Raw genomic sequence first — 23,929 nt, forward strand, 5'->3', positions numbered from 1 at the left:
AAAATCTTAATTTCTCTTGAATCATTCAAGTGTTCTTAGATTTAGTTGGTTAATTTGAAGACTATTTGGGGTTTATTGAAGAATTGACAACTCTTCATCATTCATCAAGTTGTTGTTCTATTATTCTTTTGCTTATTATTTGGATCATCCTTAAGGTGGTATAATCTCTTTTACCCTTTGCTTAATTAATTATTGCTTTACTCATTCACCATTTTTAACCTTGTTAGCATGATTAACACCCTTATTAACATGTTTACCATGACCAAGAGTGAGTAGTCTTCTAGCTAGGGTTAATGGGGGATTAGGGAAATTAAACATGGGGGTAGATCCATACTTAATTTAATATGTTTTCATAAAGAATGCTTGCTTGTTGTAGTTTCAACTTTTGCACATGTTATGCTTGATGAATTGCTTGATTGACAAACTTGCATAAATCTCTTATCTTCTCAACAAGACTTGTAAGATATAAGCCAACTCAAGCCTTGTTAGACCATGCATATAGTTGAATAGGAAGAAACTAAGTCGACTTGTAGGTGTTGTAAACTCTTGATCGACTCGGCTCCGGGACCCAAATTTTCCCAGGAATTGTAAGATATAAACCAACTTGATTCCACTACAACAATAATTTGCTTGCATCTATGTAAAAATGTTTGTATGATCACCACGATGAGTCCCCTATAAACCCATAACACCCTAGTGCCTTAATCAATTGTTTACAATCCCCATTTGTTTATTTGCTTTGTTTTGCTTTCATTTCCTTACATTTCATTATTAAGTAGTTTAGATTGCAAACCTTAAACTCAACCCAATTTATAACACCCTAAGACATAACTCTCTACAACCGATAACTTGATTCAATACCCGTCCTTTGGGATCCGACCTTTACTTGCCACTCTACTAAGAGTAGTTAGTTGAGCTTATAAATATTGTTTTGATTGGTTAGCTTAGACGACAAAGTTTTAAACTGAATAAAAAATAGCGTCATTGTCGGGGACAATGTTCAATTGAATTGTTATTTGTTGTTTTTAGTTGTGTCTTTCTTGACCTTGGGGAAGTCAAATTCCTTAAGGTAGTTTTAATTGTTTTCTAGTTGTTTGGTTTGCATGTCTAAGAGATCACAAGGTACACTTTTACCTATTGGTCCCGAGATTGAAAGAACTTTGACCAATATTAGAAGAGTTGTTAGACGGACTTCAACAAGTTTGGGTATTGGAGAACTTGTGGAGATTGGTGTTGTCCAATCGGATAGTGTTGTGTTTAGAAACTCTTTTTCAAGAGAAGAAGAGGAGAACGCAATTCAAAACCAACCACAAAATCAACCCACAATGCCTAAATTTTCATCTCATTCCATACCAACCGAGGAGAACCTACCCAATGGTACTCCTACACCACCACATTTAACCGGTAATTTCATTGCCAAATCCGCATTCATACAATTAATTGAGAGAAGTCAATTTGGAGGGATGCCTAGTGAGTATCCTCATCTACATATGGAGACTTTTTGTGACTATTGTGATGCAATCTCTCAAACGGGGGTGACTCAAGACCAAATTCGATGGGTGTTGTTTCCTTTTTCCTTGATCGGAGCCGCAAAGCAATGGTTAAAGAGCCTAGACAAGGCTACCCTTGGAATTGATTCAGTTCAAAAAGAGGTCCTCCAAATGAAAAAGAGCCAACAAGATTTCTTTGCTCAAATGCAAAGGTATAGCCAAGCCAAAGATCAGACACTACCATCAACAATATCCTTGCCCATATCAAGATGATGGAAATACAAATGACCCAATTGGCCTCTTCTAGTTCCCAAAGACAAAAAGGACAATTACCTCTTCAAAGTAATCCTCCTATAAGACATGAAACGATCAATGCCATCCACTTGAGTAGTGGTACAAGATATGAGGGACCAAAGATGCGAATTGAAGAGAATATTGAGGAGAATGTCAAGCAAAGTGACATGATTGAACCATTGGAGAAATCCTAAGGTGGTAGAGATAACTACCAATGACTCATCAAAGAAGAGAAATGAAGGGAAGGCCAAAGAAGTTGAGAAAGAGCCTATTGTGATTAGACTTCCATTTCCAAGTCGCCAAGCCAAGCCCAAGCTTGATGAGCAACTTGGAAAGTTCATGGAGATTGTGAAAAACTTAGAGGTTTCTATACCATTCACGGAGCTAATCAACCATGTTACGGCCTATGAAAAATAGATGAAAGATATCCTTACCGAGAAGAAGTCCATCCGAAAGTGGGAGACTATTGCTTTTACCAAGATTAGTAGTGCTATTCTTCAAGGGAATTCCCCTCCAAAGCTCAAGGATCCGGGAAGCTTTTCTATCCCATGTACCATTGGTGACACCACAATCAACAAAGCGTTATGTGATCATGGAGCGAGTATACGTGTCATGCCATACTCGGTATGTGAGAGGCTTGGAGTGGGAGAGCTCAAGTGCACTAACATTACTCTTCAAATGGCGGATCGTTCAACAAAGACACCTCTAGGGGTATGGGAATATGTGCCCGTGAGAGTTGGAAAATTCTTCATATCGGTGGACTTTGTCATTGTAGACATGGAAGAAGATTCTAACATTCCTATCATTTTGGGAAGACCATTCTTGCATACCGCCGGAGCGGTGATCGATGTGAAACATGGAGGGCTCACACTTGAAGTAGGTGATGAGACAATCACTTTCAACCTTGATAAGACTATGAGAGCTCCCCGATTACATGAACCATGCTTCATGGTTGATCACTATAGTCGGGCAAGTGATAGGAAGAAGGTAGAATCAACATGCAAAAGTCAAACCAAAGAAAGTTACAACAACAAGGGCAACGAAACATCGCCTAATGGGAAGAGAAAGGTAGATGACATAGAAGTGGCTCTATTTGGAGAGCATGGATTTTTCAACAACAACAACAACAATGAGAGCTTGAATAGCTCACTCATGACAAGTATTGATGAAGGCCTCATTGGCCATAACAACAAGGAAGGAGAGTTGCTTTTGTCAACTCATGACATCATTGAGGAAAAAGCAAATGAAGTGTATGGCCTATAGGACAATGAATTTGAGGAATTGGTAAATCCCTACATTGGGAATGCTATGACTTTGGAGCAAGGCTTGATACATCCTTGCCACCATTTGACTCGGATTACAACAATGGAGACAACAATGTGCAAAGGTCTATGCAAGACCTTTATCATGAAAATGAACAAGCCTTTGACTACTTCTACAAGGTCTTGAGCAACATCAACAACGCCTTGGCTTTGCCCCTTTGACACATATCAAGAGAAGGAGAGTTTGGTGGAGTCCTCCCTAAACCACCATTTGTAAATATTCTAACCTCTTAACTTGCATTTCATTTGGTTTGTTGCATTGTTCTATTTTTGCATTACATTTTCATATGCTTTGTTGTAAATTTTTTTGACATGAGAGCAAGTGAGGGAGGGATTTTTAATGTGCTTCAAATGTGTAGTGTTTGATGATCAAGTGTGGGGAAGCATATGCCTAGGCTAACAAAGCCTTTGTAATGCTACCCAAGACGAAGTGACAAAGGAAAGAAGAAGAAATGATGCGGGAAGAAGATCCCCACGGGCAGACCTGAGCTCGTGGGGACTGGGGGAAGAAGCACGAGTGAAAAAATTACACTGGGGGGAAATCTGCCCGAGCCGACAGTAGCTCGAGCATCCCTCAGCTCAGGTCGCTCGACCTCAACTCAGGACGTGGGTCCTGAAAGTGCTTCCAATTGTCAATTTTGCACTGGGCAGAAATCTGCCCGTCCCAAGATCGAGACGAGCGTCCTGTGGGATTTATCTATATGCATCCCTTTAAATATAAGGACTATAACGAATATATCATGATGAATGCTATTCATAAAATTAAATTACATAAACAAAAGGGTAAAGAGAATTAGAAATAACCTTCGATCCTAGCTAATTCGGCCTATGAACAATATCGCAATGATATTCTCCTATCAGTTGCACCCAAGATGCTCCGAGAAATACCCCTCAAAATTGCTAGAATGAGATCCCCAATTTTCTGTAAAATATTAGGGGTTTGTGTGATTTTCTGATGAGAGAAATGATGAGCAAAATTAGGTTAAAAATAGGTTAGAAAATAATGATCTCCCCATCCCTTATAAAATCGAGTATAAGGTGTAATAGGGTAGATATTTTCCTTCCAAATTTTCGGCCCATATACCGAAATTAATAAGGAGTATAATTTCCTTATTTTCGGTTATTCAAAAAATGTATAAAATGTGTAAATTGTCATCTAGTGAGGATCGAACCCATGACCTCTTGGTTTGAGTACCCTCACTATTACCACTATGACACATTCATCTTGTTGATATTAAATATAACCGATTACATTTAATTACGAATTAACAGATTAATTCGTCCATGCTAACATTACATACATTTAATTAAATATAACTTATTATATTCAATTTACGAATTGACAGTTAATTCGTCTCAATTAATATTATTTAATCTTCATTAAATAATTGTCTCATCAACACATTGACTAACTATTTAGTCATATAAGGCATCAATGTGATTATATTTCTATAACCACATCTCTCAAACACATCCTATAGGTGTGACCTTTAGGGACCAGTTGATCACCGCCATCTGTATGATAATAACGTCAAACTTTCTAGCAAGCCAACCGTTATTAGGTAATCGTTAATCAACTGATTAAAATACGAAGTATACCCTTGTGAACCTGTAAGAGATTTACGAATGTTATCACACTAATTTGTGGAGGACACAAGCTCCAACAAACTCCCACTTGTCCTCACAAGTGTATGTGCGATAACCGATTCTCATATCCTAAAATTTCTCCCACTTAATGTAAAAAAATTTGCAAATCCGTATTCACAAAGGTCGTATTTTACAAGCGATCATTACAAAGAGTGGTTTCCCCGACTAGAGAGTAGCTTAACTGATAAACGAATCAACATTCGAGCATGGCCATGCATTTCAGTTACTACTCCTCGAGTGGCCCTGAGAAATAACTATACCTGATAAGGGTTGGATATTTTCCTCAACTCGAATCCTGCAGATGTAAGCATAGTATGAAATGACCCAGAAAAAATCTACTTAGCCTCTAGTTACGGCAGACCGTGAGAAAGAAACCAAAGTCACCCAAAAACTGCCTTAATCTCAAGAGACAGTAGATAGTCAAAAGAATCGACTCTAGGAACACAATTGATGTCCTATCCACGACCTGGCACCGAATGTTATTAAACATTTAGGACTCCATTATGTTGTCACAAAAAGTTGTCCTACGAGGTATCGTTATAATCTCGCATCTGTGATCGATCAGTCAACCGTTTGACTTATGGCTCGTTGAACCCACCATCAATCGACTGCACAATATAATAGCCGGAGTTATCAGCTCACATTGGCGATTACGGACCAAAACAAATATAATGTAATTCAGTTCACTTTATGGCGTTCAATGTTGTCAGTACAATCCACATGAAAAACAAAATATTATAATAAAACGATGAAGTTATAAATATTATATGAAAAAGATAACGTATCGAATTCATAATCAACTACTATAACTCAGGTACACGTTTAATTATCATAAAAAAAAAACGTGCCCTCCATGCTTATCATATTTCAATGGCTCAGTAGTAGAATCTGCTACAACTTCCTGTTTGGTACTATTCCAGCTGACCGTAGCACCATTAAGAGTAAAAACGAACTCGGACTGAGATTTTGAATCATCTCGATCCGTTTGGAAGCTAGCATCTGCGTAACCGGTTGCGCATAGCTTAGTATCTCCTCCATATGCCAATACCCAATCCTTAGTCCTCCGTAGGTACCTGGATTTTTTTGGTACTGACTCGTCATACTCAATGCATATGCCACGTCTAGACGTCTGCATATCATGGCTTACATGATTGATCCTATAGCCGATGCATAAGGAACTCGACTCATCCGTTCAACCCCTTCAGGCGTCGTGGGTGACTGAGACTTGCTCAACTGCATCCCATACGTCATTGGAAGGTTCCCCTTCTTGGAGTTGGTCGTGCTGAACCTATCAAGAATCTTATCCAAATAAGACTCCTGACTAAGTGATAACGTCCGTCGTGATCTATCTCGGTAGATACGGATTTCCAAAATGCGTTGTGCCTCACCCAGATCTTACATCTGGAAATGGTTCTTCAACCATCCTTTAACCGAAGATAGGAGAGGAATGTCATTCCCAATCAAGAGTATGTCATCGACATACAATATCAAGAATACAATCTTGCTCCCACTCGACTTGATATATAAGCATGGTTCCTCGACCGATCGAGTGAAACCATACTCTTTTATCACCTGGTCGAAACGATGATTCCAACTCCGAGAAGCTTGCTTAAGTCCATAAATGGAACGCTTAAGCTTGCATACTTTCTTAGGATGTTCAGGATCTATGAAACCATCGGGTTGCATCATGTACAACTCTTCCTCCAAATAACCGTTTAAGAAGGCGGTTTTCACATCCATTTGCCAAATTTCATAATCATGAAAAGCGGCAATCGCTAAGATTATCCGAATGGAACGTAGCATGACTACAGGTGCAAAAATCTCATCATAGTGCAATCCGTGCACTTGAGTGAAACCTTTTGCCACAAGTCGTGCCTTATAGGTATCTGTTGCGCGTCTACAGAACGCTTTATCTTGTAAAGCAATTTGCACTGTAGAGGTTTTACCTTATTAGGTAAATCAACTAGATCCCACACGTCATTCTCATACATGGAGTCCATCTCGGATTGCATGGCTTCGAGCCATAGCTTTGAGTCGGAACAGTTCATAGCACCTTTATAGGTAACGGGTTCATTACTCTCTAGGAGTAAAACGTCATTCTCCTAGACCATACCAATATATCTGTCCGGAGGATGAGAGACTCTACCCGACCTCCTAGGTTCCTAAGGAATATTAACCGTATCAATAGTTGGAGGAACAACTTCCTCCATCCGTTCCTCGGTTGTTGGTTCTGGAATCTCCGACAGCTCGAAGGTTCTATTACTTGTCTTGTTCTCGAGAAATTCTTTCTCTAAGAACGTCGCACTAGACGCAACAAAAACTCGATGTTCGGTAGGCGAATAGAAGTAATGACCAAATGTTCCTTTTGGATAACCTATAAAGTATGTTTTGACCGATCGCGGGCCGAGCTTATCCTCGTGTCTCAACTTGACATAAGCCTCGCAGCCCCAAACTCGAATAAAGGACAAGTTAGGGACCGTTCCCTTCCACATTTCATATGGAGTCTTGTCGACAGCTTTAGACGGACTTCGGTTAAGTATAAGAGCAGCTGACAAAAGAGCATAACCCCATAATGAATCAGGCACTACCGTGTGACTCATCATGGATCGAACCATATCAAGTAAGGTTCGATTTGTCCGTTCGGACACACCATTCAATTGAGGTGTTCCAGGTGGAGTTAACTGCAAAACGATTCCATAGTCTTTCAGGTGTTGATCAAACTCATTTGAAAGATATTCGCCACACCGATCTGAACGGAGTGCTTTAACCTTTCTACCCAGTTGGTTCTGTACCCTGTTCTGGTATTCCTTGAATTTCTCAAAGGACTCACTTTTATGCTTCATTAAGTAGACATATCCGTATCTACTCAAATCTTCCGTGAAAGTGATAAAATATCTATAGCCATCTCTAGCGGTAATTAACATAGGTCCACATACGTCTGTATGTATGAGTCCTAATAGGTCACTAGCGCGCATTCTAACACCTTTGAAGGAAATTCGAGTCATCTTGCCAATGAGACATGATTCACACATGCCATATGTAGAAAAATCGAATGCGGGAATAGTCCCATTATCGACGAGTTTCTTCACGCGTTTCTCATTTATGTGTCCCATTCGACAATGCCATAGATAGGTTTGATCTTTGTCACCAACCTTTAATTTCTTATTATTCACGTGTAATACTTCCGTGGTTTGATCTAAGATGTAAATTCCATTCATGGAAACTGCTTTGCCATAAATCATTTCATTAAAAAGAAAATACAAGTATTATCCTTTATTGAAAATGCAAAACCGTCTATATCAAGTACGGAAATAGAAATAATGTTCTTAGATAAACTGGGTACATAGTAACAGTTATATAAAATAACTCAAAACCACTAGGGAGTTGGATTACATATGTTCCCTTCGAGACTGCAAAAACTCGTGCTCCATTCCCGACTCGCAGGTCCACATCACCCTTTTCGAGAGGTATGATGTTCTTTAGGTCCTGCAAATTATTACACAGATGAGAACCACAACTAGTATCAAGTACCCAAGTTCCGAAACTTGTATGGTTAATCTCAATCATATGAATATAAGATGACATACCAACAGGAACGACGCGGCCTGATTTGATGTCCTCACGGTACACGGGACAATACCTCCTCTAATGTCCAGTCTTATGACAATGGTGGCACTCAATGTCACCGCCCTTGCTCTTTGCCTTACCCTGTGAGCCACTAGTCTCACCAGGAGCACTCTTACCGTTTCCTGGCTTCTTAAACTTTGGCTTACCTACAGCTAGGTCGCCATGAGTCTTGCCCTTACCTTTACCCTTGTTGAAAATCGTGAGAACATCCTGATTCACACTCCCACTCAATTTCATATCCTTCTCGGTCTGTACGAGAAGGGAGTGTAGCTCATGAGGACTCTTTTTCAAGTCATTCATGTAGTAGTTTGCCCTGAAAAGGGCAAAACCATCGTGAAGAGAATGAACCATTCGGTCTATGACAATGCTCTCACTGATTTTACAATCAAGTGCCTCCAGCTTCTCGACATTCTCAATCATGTGAAGAATGTGTGGGCTAACCGGTTGGTCCTTCTGGAGTTTCGCATCAAAGAAGCGACAGGTATGCTCATAAGTAACGATTCTCGGTGCCTTTGAGAACTCGTTAGTGAGCGTGGTGAAAATCTTGTTTGCACCCTGAGCAATGAAGCGTCTCTGCAAATTGGTTTCCATTGCAAAGATGAGTACGTTCTTTATTGCACCCGCTTCCATAACGAAGTCACTATAAGCGAGTGACTCGTTGACTCCTGCATTGGGGCCTGGGTTGATCGGTATTGGTTCAGTTAAGTACTTGAGCTTACCGTCAGCAATGGCAGCATTCCGTAGTGCCGCCTCCCGGTCCGCAAAGTTGGACCCATCATTCTTCAGTCGCGTGGACTGATTCATTTGGTCCATGAATATTTTCAGCCAGGACGAGCGATCTAGTGTGGCACTAGGCATTGGGATTGCGTTATTTCCAGCCATTTGTTGTAACAGTATTATCGAAAATAATCGTGTTCTACACTACGAAAGAAGAATAAAAATAATAAGCATGTGCATCGTTTTGATTTTAAGTCTAATGAACTAATGTCATAACGCGAAGACTCAAAAACATTTATACAATTGACCTCCCTCAAGAATTATATAAATGATCCCAAGACTCAATTTTCTGTAAATTGATAAGCTAACCTTTTAGCTAATTCTACCGTTAGAATTCTTGGTCGATAAATTTCTGTAAATTCTATCTTTAGTCCATCATAATCACGAGAAACTCTTCGGACTATGATGTTGAGGTAAACTAAGTCAACACAACTACTTACCCAACGTAGAAGGGGTCATATTAGGCCTACCGACGAAGAAGGGATTCATAGATGTTTGCCCTTATAAAGACTAATCTCAATTTCCGTTTTAGAGGAAGATCCCATCAACTTTATTTTAATTCCTTTTAAGTGAACTAATATCTAGCATGCGAGAATGAATAAACTAAGGTGATGGCTTAATAAGACTGTGACATCTGTATGTCCATGAAAACTAACATACAACCTATATGAGTCAATTTTCATGCATTTTAGTAGTAGGTGGTTTGGTTTTAGGCGGAATATGATGCAATTACTAGCATGTGAATGAAAAGCAATAAAATGAAAAACGTAAAAAAACAGTAAAAGTCCTAGTGTGGCCTATCCTATCAAAATAAACAATAAATAAAAGTTTGGAATCCATCCTTGGACCCGAGAAGCTTGTCTTGATGTTCCATCTTTAAAATTAGCTCGGTAAAACCGAAACAACTCAAAAATAATCTTTCTCTCGGTTTTACAGCTAAAACCAATTTTTTTTTTTTTATAAACTGTCCAGCCGTGAACAGTAACAGTAAAAAAAAACAGCCCAATTTTTTTTTTTTTCATTTTTGCGGCAAAAACAACAAGACAAAAACAGTCCGTTTTGTTTTCTTTTTAAACTCGGCTTTATCTGTAGAAACCGAAACACATAAATTTTTTTTTTTTTATGAACTGCTACAGTGAACAGTAACCCAAACGTGAATAGTACAGGAAAAAAAAATTCTTACTTTTCTCGGATGCTTTTCAAATCGGCATATACAAAAACAGCCGCAAAAAAACTTTAATCGGTGTTTAAGGAAAAACCGAAAGAAAAAAACAGAATTTTTTTTTTTTTAAAAAAAATACTGTTCATCCATGAACAGTAACGGAAAAGAAAAAAAAATTCCACGGCTCAAAAAAAATTCCAGCCGATTATATTTTTTCGCAAACCCTAATTATTGTTTACAAACAATTTTATGAGAATCATCAAAATTAAAATTCGTGGCCTTTGCTCTGATACCACTTGTGGGATTTATCTGTATGCATCCTTTAAATATAAGGACTATAACGAATATATCATGATGAATGCTAGTCATAAAATTAAATTACATAAACAAAAGGGTAAAGAGAATTAGAAATAACCTTCGGTCCTAGCTAATTCGGCCTATGAAAAATATCGCAATGATATTCTCCTATCAGTTGCACCCAAGATGCTCCGAGAAATACCCCTCAAAATTGCTAGAATGAGATCCCCAGTTTTCTGTAAAATATTAGGGTTTTGTGTGATTTTCTGATGAGAGAAATGATGAGCAAAATTAGGTTAAAAATAGGTTAGAAAATAATGATCTCCCCATCCCTTATTAAACCGAGTATAAGGTGTAATAGGGTAGATATTTTCCTTCCAAATTTTCGGCCCATATACCGAAATTAATAAGGAGTATAATTTCCTTATTTTCGGTTATTCCAAAAATGTATAAAACGTGTAAATTGTCATCTAGTGAGGATCAAACCCATGGCCTCTTGGTTTGAGTACCCTCACTATTACAACTATGACACATTCATCTTGTTGATATTAAATATAACCGATTACATTTAATTACGAATTAACAGATTAATTCGTCCAAGCTAACATTACATACATTTAATTAAATATAACTTATTATATTCAATTTACGAATTGTGATTAATTCGTCTCAACTAATATTATTTAATCTTCATTAAATAATTGTCTCATCAACACATTGACTAACTGTTTAGTCATATAAGGCATCAATGTGATTATATTTCTATAACCACATCTCTCAAACACATCCTATAGGTGTGACCTTTAGGGACTAGTTGATCACCGCCATCTGTATGATAATAACGTCAAACTTTCTAGCAAGCCAACCGTTATTAGGTAATCGTTAATCAACTGATTAAAATACGAAGTATACCCTTGTGAACCTGTAAGAGATTTACGAATGTTATCACACTAATTTGTGGAGGACACAAGCTCCAACACGTCCTTGCAAAAATCCGCCCGTCTCATCTTCAGGACGTCCGTCCCGAGAGCCAAGCAAATTCCTAAATTTTCACTGTCTGAAAATCCGCCCGAGCTCCTCCCAGAAAGCCCGTCCCTACCTGCTATATAAACAAAAACACGGGACTCACCCTTCATTCTTCACTTCATTTCCTTTCTTTAAACACAAACACAACAATTTCCCTCACTTCAACCTCCAATCCCCTCATCCAAAAACACCCATTTCTCACCCAAATTCACCACAATCAAATCAAACCTTGCTCAAATCAAAATAAAATCACTCCTCCACCAACAATAAGACCATTCAAACATCAATTTCTTCACAAAATCAATCAAATTTTCTAGGGTTGGGTGAAAATCCGAAATTGATTTAGCATTCAATTGAAATTTGAAGAAGAAAGGAGCATTTAAGCATAAACTTGGTTTATTGATACTAATTTGAAAGGAGAATAGCCATGGCAAGGACTAAAGGAGGCAACAAGGCCACAAAAACACCAACTTTATCCAAGAGACAACAAGCTCTTGCATTAAAGGCATTGGTCTTGGTTCAACAAATGGAGCAAGGCCCGAAAACCGTCAATGTTATCGAAGAAGCTACTACTTCTATCCCGGAGGTAGAACAATTGAAAAATTATCCGAAGGTAACTTTCATTTCCGATAAGCATAGGCTTGCATTTGAATCCCTAGCCAAGAAAAAGATTTTTTCTACTAAATTTGTATGTCAAGATGCTTTGGGTAAATTGGGTGTTCTTGAGCAAACAAAGGCATTCTTCGAGTCTATGGGGTTATCCACCCTCTTTGAAATGAATGAGTTGACATACCCCTCTTTGACATTGAATTTATTAGTTCCTTGAGGGAGTATAGAATTGAGACACAAGATTATGTCGAATTCCGCCTCGAAAACAAGAGTAGAATAATGCATAAAAGTGATTTCGGTAAAGTGTTTGGGCTTAAGAACGATAACCGATTCATCAAGAAGCCTTTGGAGTTTGATGCCAAACCCATTTGCCAAGCCATCACCGGTCGTGGGTTCACTACTTTCCGGGAGTGCCATGCCTTGTACATTCATCATCCGAGTATTAGGTATTGGCACAAGTTCGTGGCTAACACTTTGATTGCTAGAAAAGAAGCCAATCACTTGACCGAATTAGACTTTGTCTACCTTGAGTCCTTTTTTAATGTTGGTGGGAAGTCCAAAAATGAGTACAATATTCTTCAATTATTGATCAAGAGATGGTTGGACATTGATAATGGAAAAGATGGCGCGGCTTTCATTGTTAATGGAGGCTTGGTGACAAGATTGGCAAAGCACTTTAACCCGGAATTTAACAAAGACAACACTTACAAATCGGTTAAAGGAAGCAACCTTCTTGATATAAGCAATTTGATCCACAAATTTCTATGGGTCAACCATGAAATCTTAGACCAAAAGTACGAGTGGCTTATCAAGGATGCCAATTCCATTGTCTTGCCAAGGAAGATTTGTCGCATCTCCACCCACCGAACCAACTACCTTATTCTCATTTCCGAAAGTGTCGAGCGTATCATCAAGCAACAACAAAATCCAAGTGAAGAGCCCTCCTCCTCCATTGTTACACAACCATATCCCTTTGCCTACCACGAGTTCACACCGAGTAGTACTAATGATGTGGCATGAAATGACTATTTGACACAATTAATGCAACATATGCATAAGGAAGCATACAATGATCGGGTGAAAGCCTACTACGCCCAATATCGACCCCTTTACCATCTTGCTAGGCAAGGAATCCTTGATCCTTTGAGTTCTTTGCCAAATTGGGTGGATAGGAAAGTGTTCTTTCCTAATGCTCCTCAAGATGAAGAAAGGGATGATCGGGAAACAAGGAGAGAGAGGAGGATGTTGATGATATGAGCAGGGAAGGTAGTGGGTCTTGCGATGATGATGATGATAAAGAGCAAAGTTCTAGTGAAGAAGATGTTGGTGAAACCTTCAGTTCTATGGTGGTAGATGATGATGATGTTGCGATGAGCGACAATTGATGGTTGACAAAGCATAAAGGAGGACATCACAAATGCGGGGTTGATGGCTTATGCTAGTATTGACCTATTACATTGTGAGTCTCCTAGCCCTCCTTTTGCTTTGTTTTTGTCTCATGTTTCTATATCTTGTTTATTTTATTCTAACTTGTATCATTTAGAGAGTCACTTTGGACTCTTGGTAGTTTTGAGTTTGGAGTCCTAGCACCACTCAAAAGACTCCCACCTCGGTCACATTGAGGTGTCTGTCTTTTTGCTCCCACTACAAAGAATCCAAAATGACTAATTTCATTCATACATTGCATTTCATGCCTTGTGAACGAACTTCCTTTTTTTTAGCACTAGAAATAGTGTCTTGTCCGGTTTGGGGAAGTTCACTCATAGGGAATGTGAGTTAATCTAAATTAGCTCTCCGAATAATAGAAAGCATGCATCATGTAGTTTAGCTTAGTTTGTATCGCTTGTATATATTTATCAAATGTAAATATTTCACATGTAGAGTGCATTTAGTATAGAACCATGCATCATTTCCCTATTGTTTTGACCATTGAGGACAATGTCCATTCTAAGTGTGAGGATGGGGAATTCTAACTCCTTTCTAACACTTATTTAAAAAAAAATGATAAAAATTTCAAAAATTTCAAAAATCCAAAAATTTATTCTTCTCTTTTGTAGTGTAGAAATGTATATATTGTATATATTTATTTGTTTGTTTATTTGTGTTCACTCCTATCACTTGGGATAGACTATGCCACATTCGAGGCATGAGGAATATGAAGACCGCATGGTATAATCTTTTCAAATCTCCTTTTTTCTCTTATATGTTAATGACAATGTGGCTTCTTTTTATTTGATGCGGTACAAACCAATGTGATTATAGGAGTTGCATTTAGATTATATGGTATACTAGTGATAGTAGCATATGCATTAAGTTGTATATATGCTAGTTGCATCATGGCATGTAGTTGCATACTAGAAATTTTTTTGTGAAAATGTCTAGTTGGGAAGCTTGGGAAGTGTATATAGGCCCTTGTAGATAATTTTTCTCCTTGAGACTTTGTTTGCTAGAATACCCTCAAGACACCATAGGATGTGTCATACTAGTATATTTTGATCCATGAACTAATGCCTAGTCTAGAGTACCTTGTGTTGTGATAACTCCTTGGCTATCGTTTATTCCAAGCTGACCTTTGAAGCCATGCAACCGTTCTTTCATTTCTATCATCATGTTTTGCCAACAAAAAGGGAATGGGCACAATAATCTCCAAATTGAGTTCAAGTACCAAAGTGAAAGTCAAAAAGTTTTCAAATTGCATCAATGAAAAGAGGAGCAAAAATAGACTCCTATGCTTCAATAAAAGTATTCTTGCTACAAAATGAGGTTACTTTGAAAATGTTCAAAAAGAATTGCCAAGTATCAAATTGCTAAACATCAAAAATGGCAAAGAAATGTTCTCAAAAGACAAATGCCAAAAGAAATTGGGGGGAAAAACAAATCAAAAGCAAACTACCTTTGTGAAACTCAAAGCATATTAATCCCTTTTTATCCATTGATCTCATTTTTGTTGCATGGTGGAGAAGGGACGACCCTTCTTATTGTCCAGGTAAGAGGGGGAATTCCGCGATCCTACAGTGTTTCTAACACCATGGGGAGTCTACTCTTGTTGAAAGCATTTAGCGATTGTGGACGAAGGTACCCTAGTTTAATACGACTTGGAGGTTATTTGTTGGTATCTTTTTAGACTTATTAACTTGGAGAAATGATATCTACAATGGAATGTGTACCCTTGGATTGCTTCCCCTTTAGATGATTTCCGCCACTTAGATGAGGAAAGTGGCTATTCTTTTTTTAGATGTATCCCTTACTTTATCTTGCGTGCTTAAATGTTAGGATGCATTGCCATTTTGGCAAGCCCCACCTTGCCTTGCAAGAAGGCATCTTACCTCATAGATGTCTTGTTGTGAGTTGAAGGGGCGGAGTGAGACCCGCTAATTGTCTCACATCGACTAGTATTATTAATAAAGGTCATAGTTTTAGTCATCTCTTTACTCGGGACGAGCAAAGGTTCGGTTTGGGGATATTTGATGTGACTCATATTTGTGCACATTTAGTCCCCGAACTACTAGCCTCGTTCCTATGCTTTCTAGTGCTTATTAGGGTCATTTCTTATCTTTAGTTCCCTACTTTGCATATTCTTTGAGGTTTTGTGTCCTTGGTAGGAGAGGATTTCTAGCCTTGCATTTATGGAGCAAAATGGAGCTAAATGGAGTGCATCTAATGACCAAGCAACAAAGAGGAGACCAATACTAAAGGCCTAAGTGAACAAATAAAGTAGAATAGGCAATGATGAAGACCCCACGACCCCTCAACGATTCCCACGGATCCTTAAGCAGTCAAAAGAAGAAGAAGAAAAGCTGACCCAGGATCCGGGCGTCCCAAGCTCAGGACGAGCGTCCCAAGCCACAATTCGGGCATCCCGTGGTCAAGTCGAGCGGATCCCAGGGCAGCTCGAGCATACATCAAGGACAAGTCGGGTGGCTCCTGATGGGACTTGCAAGGCACTAATCTCCTTCTTAGGGACTTAATCGTCATTTAAGCCCTTAGTTACCCTAATACTTGTACTTAGTATAAATACCCCATTGTGTTAGGGGCTTAACCATCAAGTTTGAATCAAGTTTTAACCAAGTTTTTATCAAGTTAATTTACCAATTAGTTTAGTATATCTTACTAATCAAGTTGTAGTTACTCAATTCAATATTAATCAAATCTTAGTTTCTCTTTAATCATTCAAATGTTCTTAGATTCAGTTGGGTAATTTGAAGACTATTTGGGGTTTATTGAAGAATTGACAATTCTTCATCATTCATCAAGTTGTTCTTCTATTATTCTTTTGCTTATCATTTGAATAATCCTTAAGGTGGTATAATCTCTTTTACCTTTTGCTTAATTAATTATTGCTTTACTCATTCACCATGTTTAACCTTGTTAGCATGATTGACACCCTTATTAACATGTTTACCATGACCATGAGTGAGTAGTCTTCCAGCTAGGGTTAATGGGGGATTAGGGGAATTAAACATGGGGGTAGATCCATACATAATTTAATATGTTTTCATAAAGAATTCTTACTTGTTGTAGTTTCAACTTATTGTTTAATTAATTATGTATAATCCTTAAGGTGGTATAATCTCTTTTACCCTTTGCTTAATTAATTATTGCTTTACTCATTCACCATGTTTAACCTTGTTAGCATGATTGACACCCTTATTAACATGTTTACCATGACCATGAGTGAGTAGTCTTCCAGCTAGGGTTAATGGGGGATTAGGGGAATTAAACATGGGGGTAGATCCATACATAATTTAATATGTTTTCATAAAGAATTCTTACTTGTTGTAGTTTCAACTTATGCACATGTTATGCTTGATGAATTGCTTGATTGATAACCTTGCATGAATCTCTTATGTTCTCAACAAGTCTTGTAAGATATAAGCCAACTCAAGCCTTGTTAGACCTTGCATATAGTTGAATAGGAAGAAACTAAGTCGACTTATAGGTGTTGTAAAGTCTTGATCGACTCGGCTCCCGGACCCAAATCTTCCTAGGAATTTTATGATATAAACCAACTCGATTCCACAACAACAATAATTTGCTTGCCTCTATGTAAACATATTTGTATGATCACCACGATGAGTCCCCTATAAACCCATGACACCGTAGTGCCTTAATCAATTGTTTACAATCCCCATTTGTTTATTTTTCTTTCAATTCCTTACATTTTATTATTAAGTAGTTTAGATTGGAAACCTCAAACTCAACCCAATTTGTGACACCCTAAAACATAACTCTCTACAACCGATAACTTGATTTAAAACCCGTCCTTTGGGATCCGACTTTTACTTGCCACTCTACTAAGAGTAGTTAGTTGAGCTTATAAATATTGTTTTGATTGGTTAGCTTAGACGACAAAGTTTTAAACCGAATCATTTATGCCTGTAAAATTTCGTAGCCATTGGCCTTGTAGAATTTTCAGAATAAATTCGTTATAAACATGTCGACTGAGAATCCGCGAATGCACTAGTAGTCTAAAGTTTATTTTGTAAACCTAACTTTTAAATTGAAACTTAGTTGGGTATTTTGTATACATTAACTTTGAATATTCTAGATGATTCTAGGTATTAGAATTTCTCAAAAATCATATGTTAAACTTGTTTTATGAATCGATACTTTTTATGCGACGAAATTCGTCAGTATTTATAAATCTTTCAAGAAAACCTTGATAAGTATGGAATTTGATGAAAGTCTATTTCACAAGAACTGTAGATGTGCGTCTTAGCATTCCAACCCCACTTGTCTTGCATCGTTTGGATTTGTTTTGAATTAATTATGAATTTTATAGTGAGAATTAGTTGTGCTGTAAAACGGTAGAATTAGAGATTTGGCTTTGAAGTTGTCAAAAGTATTAGGACGTGATGGGCAGAGGATAAGTGCATGATTAGTTGGTTGGTTATGTAGTAATTGTACATAATTATGTTATGTAGGACATGTATTTGTAAAGGATCGATTTGATTGCATGTGTGACTCAAAGATTTGCTATCAGGTAGGATATCTACTCAGCTAGATCGTCATAATGTGTTTTATTTATTTTTTGAGCATTGTGTGGTGATTTAAAAGTAGCTTCTGGCTTATTTGTGGTGTGAATTATATTCTATGATCAGTTATATTGAATTGTGAGCATTCATCAGTTTTTATTGTTGTGTATGGAAGTATAATTGGAAGGCCCCAGACTTAGTCTTTGGTGAATTGTGTGAGAATTGGAAGGCCCCATGCTTTAGTCTCTGGTGGATAGTGTGAGTATTGGAAGGCCCCAGGTTATGAGTCTGTGGTGGATAATGTGATTGAGCTCAGTAGTTGTGGCATTTGCATTTTGAAATATATACATATTGTGCTCGTTTACCTCTACTGTTTATTTATCCTACTCGACCTTTTGGTTGACATGTGTTTGTGTCATGTCAATTAAAATTGATGCCTGCTTCAATTGATGGCGTCCTGTTATGAACCAATTAATATTTCCAGTTAATTGGAGAGCAGATTACAAGAAAAGGTGCTTGAGATTAGCTGACTTAGGAGCATAGCATGCGTGAGGACGGATGGCCGAGTCTACCTAGTTGTCTAGCTCACTTAGTTTTCAGACAGTTGTTATTTATATCAGTACCTTATTTAATTCCGTTGTGAGTTTGTAATTTAATACTCATTCAGTTATTTGGTTTGGCGAATGTGTAATAAGACTATTAAACATTTATTTTATCTAAAGTACTATGGTTTATTTTACTTTGTGTAATACCCCGTATTTAAGGTAAAGTTAATGGTTAGTCGGACGATGGAATTATATTAAAATGTATTTTCAAAGGTATTTAATAATCATATTAATTAGAGAATTATGTGGTGAGACGGAAAATAAAATAATAAAATAATAGTGAGTCGGGATTTGTTGTATGGGGCGTGTGTTCAGCCGTGTATGGCTAGGTAATTGGACAATAAGTAAAATATTAAGCAAATGCTACAATAATAATAATAATAATAATAATAATAATAATAATAATAATAATAATAATAATAATAATAATAATAATAATAATAATAATAATAATAATAATAATAATAATAATAATAATATGTAATAATAATAATATAGTAATTAGGAAGTTTCCTTCCACTTTCTTTACTACTTCTATAAAAGCCAGGCCTTATACAATTCATAAACACAATAATTCACTAATAAGAAAGGCAGAAGAGATCTAAATGGAGAAAATAAAGGAGATTCATATCATATTATCACCTCTAGGTAAGACCGTCTAATAATATAATCTATCTCGTAACTCTTCAATTTAATCATCGTATAAACCACCGTGTGATCTACCGTTGATCGTAGACCTAGCGTGAACCACCATGATTTTAACGGAACCACCCTTGACCGACGTTTGACCGACCTAGGGCTGGTTATGGGGTGTTATTGTGGGTTGTTGTCGGGTTGGTCGTGAAGGGGAAATACGGGTTTTAACCCTTTGCTTGTATTCGCCTTGACCTGGGTTTGGTAGGGTGGATTGCTGGTCGTTGGTCGACCATGGTGGTGGCAGTGGGGTGCTTAAAGGCGACAACTTGCATGGTGGTTTTGGAGTTTTATAAATTATTGGTGGTTGTGTGTAATTGGTTGTTAACCCGTGTTTAGCTAGTGTTAGGGTCATCGTGTCTTGACCTTGGTCTAACCCAGGATGGGTGGCTACTGGGGGGACCACCGTGGGTCAGGGGAGACCACGGTGGTGTCCGCTAGTGGTGCATGGTGGCGGGTTAATGGTGTTGTGAGTTGTTGGTGTTATTGTTGATGTCGTGTGGCAGGGGTGATTAGGGCATGACTTTGCAGGCCATGGGAGGTGGTTAGACTGGTGGTTGGGCTAGGTCTGGGTGCAAGGAGGTGGAGGCTCACAGTGTGTGTAAGGGTGGTGGTTGTCAAGGCTGTGACGTGGGTTGGACGGGGCTGTTTTGGGGTGGTGTGTGACACGGGTTAGACCGTGCTTGGCTAGAAGCTTTTGCGAGTTTGGAACTCGGGTTTTGAACACGATTTGTGATACCGTCGTCAGGTACCAAAAATAAATACCTAAGTACTACTAACAGAAGCTAGCGGTAAGTAGGGTCGATCTCCACATGGAGGCAAAATGAGATTTATCTGTCTAATTTTAGTCTATGAGTAACGGGGGTTGATTGATTGTAATTAATCTAATACTAATCTAAAGCAAAGAGAGAAAGAGTACGAGAAAATAAGAGCAGAGTAATAAGAGAGAAAGATACTAGGATTTCGGGTCACTACAGCTATGACGGTCTAAAAAAGCTAAGGTTCGGTCTGGGTACTCATAGAAGGGCAGTGAATATCTCCTTTCGGTCTCTATTCGCCCTAGATTACTTCTAACTTGACTTTCGCCCTCATTAGAGTAATCTAATGCCTAAATAACTCTAGGTCCTTTCGGTCCACTAGGGTAGTGTATTGTTCATAATTAGGTCTATTCCCTTCCAATCTTTCGATCTAGGTCAGAAATTCCCAAGTTATCTAGCTAGTCTCCGGCCGGTCGATTCGCTAGATGTAACAATTAAAACAACTATGAGGCAATTCTACTAATACCAATTCCAGATCTAAAATATATTAGTCCATCTATGCTATAGATTCCCTAATCCTAGCATGCAAATTAGCTATTCATGAAAAGGAATTAAAGGAAAAGAGAACAACAACAAAAGGGAGAGATAAAGAAGGAATAAGCATTAAATAAGAGTAAAGGGAAAGATTAAATTACAGAATTAATGGTCCGGAAATAGAGAAGAACAAAGTAACAGGGAAAAGCAGCGTCCGAACCCCCTAAACATGTTCTATCGTCTTCCTATTTATAGAGAAGACGAGTTTATTAAACCTAATGACGAAATAAAGCAAAAAACCCAAGCCCGTAAGAGAATCCACTCGATCGAGTGATTTAAAACCACTCGATCGAGTAAACTAAAGCTTAAACCACTCGATCGAGTAGAAAATCTACTCGATCGAGTAAATCCTAAAATTCAACTACTTGATCGACTAGAAAAAGGACTCGATCGAGCATAATTTTAATCGATCGAGCATAATTTTAATCGATCGAGTACTTTCCAGCAACAATTTCCTGCTTTGCGCACTGAACTTCAAACGACTGCCATTTCTTCGTTACTTGGGCAAACAGGGCGATTCCGGTGGCGTTGGAAAGCTAAGAGGAAACAATTTCATCTCCAATTAGAATCACCTGAAAATCAGTTGTATAACTCGACATATGGCTCTTCAAAATAGGCACTAGCAATTTGAAGTTCTTCCTTTGCTCGCCTAGCTATCTTTCTTCTTTGCGCATCTCAAAATACCTACATTCCCGCTCCAAATTCACTCTTCCTCCAAATGCATGCTAAACGGACGGTAAAAGGCTTGATTTCACTACTTTCTGGTTCATTCCTGCAAATAAGACAAAACAAACCAAAGTAGCATATTCGGGGCATTTCGTAGCATAAAACTACGATAAATGCATGGAAATACGTGCATAAAAAGGCCTAAAAAGACTATATAAAATGCACGTATCAAATCTCCCCAAACCAAACCTTTACTCGTCCTCGAGTAAACTAAATGCAAACTAATGGAACGGAAAAGATAACTCAGAGCTAGCTATAACTTGTCTACTTAAACCAATTTAATGCAAGCTAAAACCAACAGTTACAGCTACAATGGTCATCACGCAAACGAATTATAAGATGTCCATAAATAAAGCTGACCTATCGACCCTGCAAGACTAGCAAAATCGGACTCTCACGTGGTCACTCTTCCCTCATGAAACAAAGGGTGAAAGTATATGTATAAGAGAGAAAGAGAAAACAGTCACTCACCTAGACTGCGACCTACATAACATGCATGCAACAAAGATGATAGACGATTCAAGTACTACACATACATTCCAACCAACAATGTCCGTCACAGCTGAGGGCTTACAAATGATATGGGAAAGTGAGGTTCAGGTGAGAAAAGGCAAAACAAGTTATGGTAATGTGGAGGTAAAAGCGTCAAGCTAGTTCCTAACAGGTCCATATAAGACCGTCCGAATCTCAACTGACTGAAAAATAAACTACAAGTGCCCTTCTTTGGCACAAAACTCACTACCACTACTACACATACCTTACATTAATGACACTTTTCTATTGATGCTTTTATAAAGCGTGGACCCGTAAATAACCCTCCAATTTTTTTATTTTTTTTTGGAAAACCGCCATATCTATGCTAAATTAGATTGGCGCAATTTCTATTTTCACTAAAATAATCCAATCCCCCGCTAATTAATCACGCGCACCGCCACTACTCCTCATTTCATCTTCAAAATAGAACAAACCCTAAGATTCAAATTTCTAGGTTTAATTTCATCATCAAATTTCCGTTCAATCACCAGCGGCGAAGACGATTCACGCTGTCATTCGATTCTAATTCTTCACCTCACAAAGACGATACAATCTGCTTATTGCATACCATAGGTACGGTTTCTCATTCATTTTCAATCGTTGTACATTGATGGTAATTTTAATTGCTTTATAATAGGGTTATGGACGTTCTTCCTAATTTTGATCATCAAGAAATATTATTATGTTATTGCTCAGTCATGAATATTACAGTCAGTGTTTGTAGGGTCATAATTCAGGTCTTGATCAGTCATGAATAGTAAGTTATAATCGGGTTAGGTTTATGGGCGTTCTTCCTAATTCAGGTCATTGATCAGTCATGAATAGTAAGTTTTTGATTCAAAGTAGTAGTTTCGGGTCCGGTCAGTGTTTGTTAGGGTCTGCTTAGGGTCACTCTTTTCGGCTTTGGATAGGGTCAATAGACACGGTGTTGTAATGTTTGCTAGGGATCAAACCAGCTACAGTTGCTGCGGTAGCAATCTTTTCTCCATGTTCATCAGTGCCAGTTATGAATGCTACTTTTTTCTCCAATAACCTCTTCCACGAGCAAAATAGGTTCAAAACAACCATTAGTTAACTGCTGTTCCCTTAACAAGATAAAAGAGCCAAGCGCAAAATTTGATGCGACTAACCACAACCTTAGTATTACAGCAGTGCTAACGCTGCAACCTATGTGGTTAATCCAAGGAGGTCTGTGAGAGGCGCGTGTACTTCAGAACTCCATGGATTAGCCACAAAGGCTGTGTCATTAGGAACTCCCTAGTTTTATTAGCAATAGCACAAAGCCTTCCACAAAAAAAGATCTTAGGTTTTTGTCAAAAGGATATTTCACAATTCTTTTTCTCCCATAAACACATCCTACGTCAATCCCCAGTTTACCCAAGGACAACTTAGTAAATCAAGTGTGTACGTTTTCCAGGAAAACAGATAACTTGTTGAGCAATTAGATAGTCATATACTTACTCATGCTAAATATGTCCAATACATTAATGAGCTAATACAAGGAACATATGTGTGCACTGCAATTATTAAAAGATAATATATAAATATTAAATCTAGAAACCTGTAATCAGCAGAAGCTCATTTCACTTCTAAGCTCAAACAAGAACAAAGTAAGCCACAATCAAAAGAAAAGTTTTAAATTTGACCAAGACAATTGCAATCCCAAGAGCTTTTTAAATCGAAACCAGCTGCTGAAACTTCAAATTCAAACCCAGTGATTAGAAATTTTAAATCAATGCAGCTACTTTATTGTCCGATGGTGAAACAAGGAGAGTAAATGCTAATCCCAAAAC

The sequence above is a fragment of the Silene latifolia genome, chromosome Y (assembly GCF_048544455.1).
Source record: "Silene latifolia isolate original U9 population chromosome Y, ASM4854445v1, whole genome shotgun sequence".
NCBI classification, from domain to species: Eukaryota; Viridiplantae; Streptophyta; class Magnoliopsida; order Caryophyllales; family Caryophyllaceae; genus Silene; species Silene latifolia.